Source organism: Haliaeetus albicilla, chromosome 5 (assembly GCF_947461875.1).
Source record: "Haliaeetus albicilla chromosome 5, bHalAlb1.1, whole genome shotgun sequence".
NCBI lineage: Eukaryota > Metazoa > Chordata > Aves > Accipitriformes > Accipitridae > Haliaeetus > Haliaeetus albicilla.
Window position 1 is genome coordinate 10,704,486 of NC_091487.1, and position 10,182 is coordinate 10,714,667.

The window sequence follows — 10,182 nt, forward strand, 5'->3', positions numbered from 1 at the left end:
AACAAGCAGCCAAGAGAGGTGTAAGCAGTCACAGAGAGCACTTATCCCTTTAGCAGCTCTAAAACAGGTGAGCTAATAGCCGCCCCTGGTAGGCTTTCCCCAGGGAGCCACGGTGGCTACCTTAGATCGAATATCTGAGTTTTATGTGGCTGAGAAGACACATGGACTGGGTGCCTCTCTGAGTGGGACCGGGTTAACGCAAGGACCCAGCGTTCGCGGTTTCACTGCTGGGTGCACATCGGATTTGGCTGCCTTGGGAACCGCAGGCTGTGGGGGTTCAAGTGCTCTGCCACACAGGGAACTGGGCATGGACCAGGACTTCTGTTTTATTCCCTGCTGTCCTATCACACATGGGCTATTGTGCTGTAAATGCAGCGTCCGCTCCCTCCCTTTCCTGCTCCTTCGCACGCTCACCAGCCTAAACTGGAAAAGCTGCAAAAGGTCCAGCTTCATTTCAACTCCTTTTCGTGTCAGCCAACTGGCAAAAGCCAACAACAAATTCACACTCATCTGGATGGAGTAAAAGCATGAGCGCTTTCACCCTGTGTGGGATTTCCCCTACCCCAGAAAAGAGTTTCTCTCACTAACTGCAAAGTCAGGATGCGGCTGCTCTGACATTCGCTGCCCTGCAAATACCCCCGGCTCAGTACCTCACCCCAGGCACCCACTCAGTCAAGGGAGACAAACAAGTGTTTTTTAGGGGCAATTCATCCACCCTAATTTAAACATCTACATCAGCAGCTGATGAGTCCTGTCCTGCAGGTGCCTGTTCCTCTCCCCATAGCAGGATGGACTAGCTCTGATGTGGATGCCTCCATCCAGCCAGCTGGATCACACCTACCCTATGCTCAGGCAGAGAAATTTTTTTTTTCCTGAAGGCCAGGATGACATTTTAATATGTATTGCCGGGAGGCATGGGAAGGGGAGATCTCTTCAGGGTGACCTTGCACTGAATGCAAGTTCTCTATGGTGAGTTTGTTGGGCTGCAAGGGGAAAGGCAAGGAGGATTTACCAAATTGCAAACTAACCCTGGTATCAAAGTCTCGGTGCAGAACTACCCAGGTGAGCTGCATGTACCCTGCATCGGCACCTCTTTACAGCTCTCTCTCTGTAACTGTGTTTCAGAGTTCATTTTAAATGTAAACCAAGGCTCTTTTCCCTCTTCTGAAGTCTCTCTTTGTTTATCAGAACATAATTTACATTTTCTTTGGCTTTTATGGGAGGTTTGCATTTCCATGTATGTCAGCAGTGTACAGAACAGACATCTGAGTGGGTGAAGTGGAATTTTGATTTATTGGAAGAGAGTGCATTATCAGTAAATTCAAGAGACTAAATCTGCCATCGAGAGGACTTCTTTTGTTTCCATCATCAAGTCAGACATTATATCCTGTCAAATATCCCAAGGGGCACTTTTGCTCCAGGCACCAGAGGTAATAACTCTGCTCAGAAATTCACTGTACGCTGAAGTCTTCATCTTACAAAGCCTTCAACTCTTCTTCAAACATGGGACACAAGTGAAAGAGAATAAAAATAGGAATTAATCCTTAGTCTTACCAGCCCTATGATATCCCTGCTTTTTCAGCACAGGCTGTGAGGTTCGTTATCTGAACTTTTTCTCCTGGTGTGATCCCATGGCTGAGGGTGGTGTTGCATGATGAAATTTTCAGATTTGGATGCGGGGTCACAGCATTGCAAACATCAGCTGGCGGCATCCCGTCACTGCTAGTATTGCTTCATCACCTTCCAGTCCTCAGAATAACTTTAACGCTTGTTATTAAAAAAGGCATGGATCCTCCTTCTTGCCTTTATCCCCTTGCTTGTGGATTATGCGACGGAGAGGTGGCTTCTTGCTCTCAAGTGCCCTGGTATTGCTCCTAGTCCATGGGCTCAACACGCTGCCCATTGCCCTTGCACGGAGGGAGACCGTGGTCAGATGCCCTGCCCTAGTGTCTCTGCTTCATTGACACCACTACTACCTGCAACACTAACACCTTGCAGGTCCCTCGTTGCTGACTTAAATATCCTCAGCTCTGGTGGCGTTTGTGGAGAGCCACCAGGTCACCTCTGCAGCACATTCATTCCTTCACTGGGGGGGGTAATTTGCTGAAAGTCTCTTTTTTTTTATGAAGTCAGTGAGACCTGTAGTGCAGGAAATTACCTCAGAGAACAGGATTTTACAGCAGGCAGGCAGTTTTGGACTGCACTGGTGCCATCACTGTGACACTAGCCTATGACAAACCAAGCCATGTCCCCAAGGGCAGTTTTTAACCAGAGCCCTCGACCTGGACCGGAGCCTGTCTCAAGCTGGAGTGTTATCCTTCCTGCTTCTTCAAACACCCCTGTAGCCCTTCTGCTCTTGACAGAGGTCTGGTGACTGACTGCAACATTTAGCGACTGATTTTTGACCCTCCTTCAGACATTATATCTTGTCAAACATCCCAAGGGGCACTTTTGCTCAGGCTTCACAGGTCAATAGTGACCCACTGTTGGTACATCTGAATGAAGCTCACAGAAGCTTGTACAGGGCACGTTTGGTGCGAGTTGACCAAAGAAATATACTGTTTAGTGAGTTCCACGAGGCAGAGGGAGACTGAACAGCCAGCTATTTATGAATAAATATATCTATTCAGAGGGGGAATCTCATAAAACAATGGGCTGGCAGTGGCTGGTAACTTAAAATGCAGCAGGCAGACTGTTGCTCACATTAGTAACCTACGAGACACATTACTTAAATAGCACAGTCAGCCCCAACCAGCTCCTTGGGAATTACTGAACCATTTGTGGCCTGCTTTATTCTCAGAGAAACTTGCTCTTAAGACTCTAATGTATCTGTTTTCTTTATTTACATAAACTTGATAACTTTAAGTGACTATGGTCTCCTTTAAACCATATGCTTTTCATTTACAGAAAGCCACATATAGTCAACTCTTAATATTACTTACTTTGGGCTCCTGGTAGGGTAATAATATTTAACAGTCCAGTACTATGCAATTTGTTTCCTTATTTTTGCCATTTCTTTTCATGTCTGATGTGCAACAGATTCTTCTCACCACTAAATTTGGAGCTAAACTGTATGCACTTCCTATGTATGAATTGTACCTTATCCTAATCATTTGGTGCTTATATTGTCCCCTTAATTTTGCAAATACCATCTGTTGTACCATAGACACTGTAATGATGGGCTGTGTTTATATGGTGGCCTTTTTTCTAAGAAAGAGCTATATGGAAAATGGAGGTTAGATCGTATGTTTGAAGTAAGAGGTGGACTTTTGAGAAGCAATTCAGTAGATCCTCATCTGGCCTCAACTACAAATGGAAGTAGCTCTGTTAAATGCAATGAAAGCTGCTACCTTAGACCAACTTGTTCAAACATGAACTTGCATAGGATCATAAAGCAGAATAATCACACAACTGAGAAAAGTGTAATGGAGAAGCTAGTTTTCCTTCTTTTTAGTTAAAGAAGGCATTGTCTGTTAGAGGATACTACTAACCTATTCTTAAAGTGGCTCATGCAAAGTTTCCGTTTCTAGTCCAGACTGGAATAAGTATGATCTCAGAAAGACTAGGAGGAAAACTGGCTTTTAAATACATAGCTAAAATGTGGACCTGAATAGCATGAGTAGCTGACCTCTGATGGCCGGTGGGGAGGATGACAGTCTGCTGGAGCAGCCAGCTAAGGCACGCTTTCTGTTTAGCATAGGCATAAGGAACAAACAAACCAGCTGTTATGCAAGAAGAAAATTATCAAGCAGTTCGAGGTTTTGTGGGTGTGGTTTGGGTCGTTTTTATATATTTTTTAAGTGGTTCAGGAATTTTCTGATATATTCAGCAACCAACGGGATGGAAAGCACAGGAGAGCAGTTTTTCACCTTAACTGGATCTGCCACCTTCACCTTCGGGACCTGCCTCCTTCATCCAGTCCTCCCTTGAACCCCAAACTACTTCCATAATATGTCTACCCTCACTCCTGGGATCACTGTCAGTGATGTTAGTCGTACTGAGCCTTTCTTTCCATTAGCTCTTCACTCACGCCATTTCCATCAACTGTGTCATGCTTGTGCAAGTGACTTAGCTGAGCTGAATAATAGCAACAATAACAACAACAATGCAGGGGTCCACCCAAGGGAAATGAAAATGAAATAAAAGGTTGTTTGGCTCTTGTTTTCAAACTTTTTAGTGACTTTTTTCCCCTAGCACCTTTTGACCAGACAGGATACTAACAGCATTCACGGAGATTGTATTGTCTCGAAATGACAGTCCTTAAAGTCAACGATGAAGAAATGAATTTGGAGATCTGCTGAATGATGAGCGAGAAGCAAAAGGATGAACTAGGCATTAAATCCAGTCCCCTGTTACAGGCAATCACATCATACAATTTCATTTCTAAATGCAGCAGCCTTCACGCAAATGACAGCACAAACAACTCTCAGCCCTCAGCATCCATCAGAAATCTTTTCCAGACTTTCTCTTCTTCTAATCATCATGTTTAAAGTTATTGATGGCTAGTTTATAGTCATTTATCCTCATGGCAACATCCTTTAGCTTCCACAGCTCCTCCACAGAAAAAACTGCAGTGCCATTTTACTTTGATTTTTAATTATTCACATCAGAATTAATCCTGTTAAATGCAAAAGATCAGAATGAGACCTAATGTGTAGCTATGATGGGGAAAATCATTCCCAGATATCCTGCTGAGCCCATATGGTAATTTCTATGTTTGAGTATGCTTGTAAATGTCTGATTCAGCATCAGAGTAGTGAGGGAATGAGAAAAAAGACATCACAAAATAAATTCTCCCTCCATCCCCTTAGCCTCTCCTCCTCTAAGTGGTGAGCCTCTTGCACGCAATCCTTCAGAAGCGACTGGAGTAATTACTGGAATGAAGATTCTTGTTCCACTGAGGCATCATTTCAGAAAGTCCCTCTGCTGCTTTCTGAGCAGTCCCTGTGATGATGCCAGCAGACACGATGCTGTGGCATCTCCCGCTCACGATCACAGCTCCATTCCAGTCCACACCAGCAGCTGAGACAGAAGCTGATTTTACTGCTTCTTCCACATCTGATTTCATTTCACCCTTGCTCATGAAAGAGTGACAAGGTTTAAGATATGTTCATTATGCCAAACTGCATGTGAGCTCCAACCAGCTTTTTGGAGAGGGCTTGACCAATCCAATGTCTTTGTGGTCCAGGAATTTTCACATTGGCTCTCTTATTCCACACAAGGCTGCTGTAAATGATGATTCCTCAATTTCACTTTCCTCAGCAAATGGATGTTTAGAAGTTTAATTAGGAAGCAAACCATATAATCAACCTTCTGCAGATATAGCTGCACAGCATAATCAGTCTCGTTCAGCTTCTTTGCATGCAGCTGAAGTACCAGCAACTGCTGAATTTATCAACAATGTTGTGACTCGAGTGGCAATTTGCCCAAGGATTTCTCAATTAATAAATATGAAGCAGCAGGCAGTCCGAGCACTGTGCAGGCTATGCTGCACATCTAACATAGTGGTTTCTCTCTATTTTTGTCAGGAAACCAACTCCAAAGAAATCAGGCAGAAACACAAATGACAATAATAACAAACTGCGTTTACCTTTTTGTGTTCAATTATTTTTGCATTATTTCCTTTTCAGATTCCCACAAAGTGCTTGTCTGAGCAGTGTTAGTTATCCCGGCTGGCATTCAAGGCTATTACATTCTTGGTGAATGGTCCAGAGCTCACCTGGCGAGCAGGTGGAGGTACGGAAAGCAGGACAAGGATGTACAGCACACATCGGATGTGCAGCAGAAACACAGAGGTGCCCCTGTCAAACACAGCTCACAGCCCCACAGCTCTTAGACTAGGTAGTAAAAAGAGGTAAGTCTGGGTCAGAGCAGATGCTGGTTCCGAGTGGGATCCTTGGGAGGGCGGTGAACTGGTGAAAGCAGGAATGGAGAAGGGTTTCTGCATGCTCAGGGTGGAAATTTCTTCTCCTGGTGCTCCCCATGCAAGCATGGGAGGAAAGGGTTGAATTTGGAGGGTGTATTGAACTGTCTTCTGGATAAATATTTCCTTCTCCATCATCGGCAAAAAGAGACAAGGAATATTGGCCTCTAGCAGGTCCCTGCAGTGGGTCTCTATGAGCTCCTGGCAAGAGTGTCCAAACTAGCAATCTGAGTGTCCAGATATTTGCCAGTGACAGTGCAGACCCTCTGACAGTAGGATAGCCTGGATTCTCATGCTGACGGCCACAGGATCATTGATATCCACCTCACCTGGGCCCTGCTAAGGCCTAAAGCTGCAAAATATGTGTTATTTGCATGTTCAGCCCCATCTCTTTTCCTTGCAATGGTGCAGCAACAGACTGTCAGAAACGTCTCTGATCTGATCAAGGCGGCTGTTTTTGAATAAAATTTCTACTCGGTTCATCCCAAATCTACTCCCAGTCCCAGGCCAGGGAGGTTGTTGCAGAGGAGCCTGCTTTCCCCTGTTACTTACAGTTAACAAGGAGCTGCCCATCTGTCAAAACGATGCATCAGGAGTGCCTTCAGAGACACTTTCTTGTTATTTTGGTTTTGGCAGCCCTCAGTCCCTTCATGCCACAATCATTTTAACCACTGACACACTAATCCTTTTTGACACTTCCACTTCTTTACCGCATTCAAGCTGCAATGAAACATGAAGTGCCTCCCAGGCTTCCACCGCAGCCTGTCCAGCAGTGCTTGCCCTCTGTCCTGCAGGAGGCAGAGCTGCTGTATCCCTGCGTGGGAACGTCTCTGGGTCTGGGCTTCACGCATCTCTGAGGAACGAGCGCAAGCAGTGGGGCGACAAACTGGGACAGCCTCTTGTGACTCCTAGTCACCTAAGAGATTTTTGGTGCAGGAGTTCTAAAGGCAATGATGAAGCAAAGGGCTCAGACAAGCCATGCAACTCTGGCAGTTGAGCAAGCGGCTGCACATTGGCAGGTCCAGAGTAACCGCTCACGTGTGCTCTCACTGATCGTGGCAATGGGGAGATAATTCAACTTATCTGATGCTGCTCTGAGAGATCTACACTATGTCACACTATTGTCCATTTTTTGCACATTAGGAACACTTATGCAGACTGTTACCAGAACTCCCCTGATGTGCAGTAGGGTTTTCAGATGTCACTAAAGTGCACATATGTCTGTGTAGTTCTGGAATACAAAAAGACTAAATAAGGTTACACGTTCTATGGAAGAAAATGTTGGAGACTGACTTTAAAAGTAGGCGAACTACACACTGAAGAGTGTGCACTGAATTAGATGTCCAGGGCAACGTTTGAGCATTCACAATGAGATTGGTGTTCCAGCCAGATGACATTCAAGCTATGTAATAAGCCAATAAAAATTTTTTCAGCTTGAACTCAGAAATGGAGATTTAGAGATTGATAGTTTTTTTTTTAAGCCAAGAAAGATCCATATTATTTGATTACCCCCATAACACTGACCCACACTGAGCAAAATACATAGTGTTTGACCGAAACGTGATTTCCCAAATGGTGTCTGAACATCATTTGCAACAGAAAATAATTGAAAAGTCCCATGGCCCCATTCCCCACTGCTATGTAATTACTGATGCCTATGTAATACACTATTGATTTGCTTGTGTTTTCCTACACTCATTTTGCACAGGTGCTAATGATTTACAAAACATGAAACACTGGTGAAAAGCCCCGAAGTCTTAACTAGAGTAAATCACAGTTCAAAGGTCCTTAATTCCCTTATCTCCGTATTTGTTTGTGGTGTACATTCCCTACCAGCCACGTGGAAGTGAATGTGACCTGACTGTGGAAATGTTCCATATTTAAGGCCTTTTACCTGCAAATGTAACCCCACATCCTTCCTTGCTGCCTTATGCACTACTTGCTGTCAGCAGTTTTCCTGCTGGTTTTGTGGACCATGGCAGAAACAACAAACAACCGGCTGCTGCTCCGGAGATCAGGAATACAGTGATTCTTTTTGACCGCACAGCCCTTTTAAGGATCCCAGTGGCCCTGTCAATCAATGTTTACTTTTAATGAGCCCAATTAGGTATATCTCTCCAGTGCAGGATTATGAGGATTTGAAAAGGGGTCAATTTGTAATGGTTCTTGTGGTGGTTGCTGCTACCTGCAACATTAATGAAGATTTATTAAATTAACAACACATGTTTCTTCAGTAATCCAAAATTCACACAGTTAATTAGGGTTGGATTCTATACATGCACCAGCTTGGTGAGCTGCTTATATCTTATGTGTGCAGAATTGATTAGCTATAGTCCTGGAATATTCATCCAGAATTTTGCTGTCCCTATTTATAATCTGTTTTGTTCCTCATAAGATCTTTTAAAAACTCAGTGGAATGCTGCCTGGATTTGAACCAGAGACTCCCACAAAATGTTTTTTTCTTGGCATATTGTAGAGTCCTCAGAGAGTAGGTAAGGTTGCTGCAGAATGCTTTTGGGGCCTGAATGGGAAATCGATTTCATTTTTTAACATTTCTTTTCCCCCCTCAAGCCTCAAATTAATGCATAAGACAATAGTCAACTACTTGAAGAAAATCACTCAGGCATTAAGAGAAGAAATGTCACCATAATACTTCAGGGAGGAATATTCATGTAACCAACCAGCCCATTAATTACATCTTTTGCTCACATTTTATCACCTTAAACAATATAGCTCAATCAAGGAGACCTAAGTATTTTTATGATGTTCAAGGTTAGCTTCAAGGGAAATGTTCAGGCCAGATGTGTGATCCAGACTAGATATCCAGTAAATATTTACTAAGAATCTACCTTCATTCAGCAAGGAGAATTCAGAACACCTGATGCAGCACTTTTGGACTTTTTATCTCCAACTGCAAATGGATGGGCGGTTGTCTGGTTCTAATGAGATGCAGTAGGTATCCAGGTATTTTGGAAGTTTGGGGAATAATTCTCCAATTTGTTGGAAATTTTGCTTCGGTCCTGGGCAAGCTACTGTCTCCATTCAGCCAGAGGTGGATTAGGGTTGTCTAAATACATTTAATCTGTTTTGGGTGGCTGTAGCAGTACGGGCTCTACTAATAGCATGCCTGCTGGAAAGGAGACTCTTCCAACATCTATCCAACTAAGGTATTTCCATGCTTCTCGCATTACTGGCGTTACATCCAAGCATAAATCTTAATGTGTTTTCCATCTGGAGCACTGGGTAGGTTTTCAGTAAGTAAAACCCCCATACCTGAAATTATAGTTATAAGTGTCTGATTTAGAAAATACAAACTTGCCTGTGTATTGAATCTATTGCTGGGGACATATTCTCAATCTCCTTTATCCTCAGTACTCCTTCCTATAAAAAGGGGCATAATAAAACCTCTTTACTTGGCTGCTATATGGACAAACACATGAAAGATCATGAGGCTTCTCAGTTACTATTACCATGGATGCCATACAAATAATTGAGACAGACGCTAGGCTACTCTGCCATGCCACTTTATGCAAACCATGACAACAGTGCTGAGCTGGGGGGTTAAGGTAGCTCTAGTGTCCCATTAGATGGATACCCTGCTGCCTTTCATTTATAGGAATGAGGAGCTGTACTCCTGTTTCAGGTCTGACTTGCTGAACCCCCTCCCTGCCCCCTGTGCCTCCCTCCCCTGATGCTTAGTCTGGATAATTGCTTCACATCTGAAACCAAATGGTCTCAGAAGAGTGAGGCAGCAAGGTGGCAACATTGCAAGAACAGCAGGGCAATATGTGACTCTGGGAAGAGCAGGAGGAGACTTTTCAAAATAATAGTGACAATTGCTGATAATACTGAAATTTCCTCTGTTCCCCAAAGATTTCACATAAGTGGGAATGCTAGCTGGGCAAAAGAAGATCATCAGTCTTTAACTAAAATCACTGGCAATATTCATGCTGCTCCAGCCCTGAGTGTCACCAGACACATAGCAAGTCCCACATCCCCCCCTCCTCCCCTTCACATGGAAGCATTTTGCTAACCCTGCTCTCCAACGACGGTTTGGTGGACAGACATTGACCTGGAACGTGGCATTGGGCTGAGTGCTGTCTCCCACAGAGACCTTATGCCAAAACCTGGAGAAGTCATGTCCATCTATAACCACAAGTGTATTCAGACACAGAACTTCTGCTTGAGAAAGTAAGTCCCACTGGTGTCACTTTGCTGATGGTGTTTTATTTGTTATCCCTGCTATCGGGGGTAAGGCT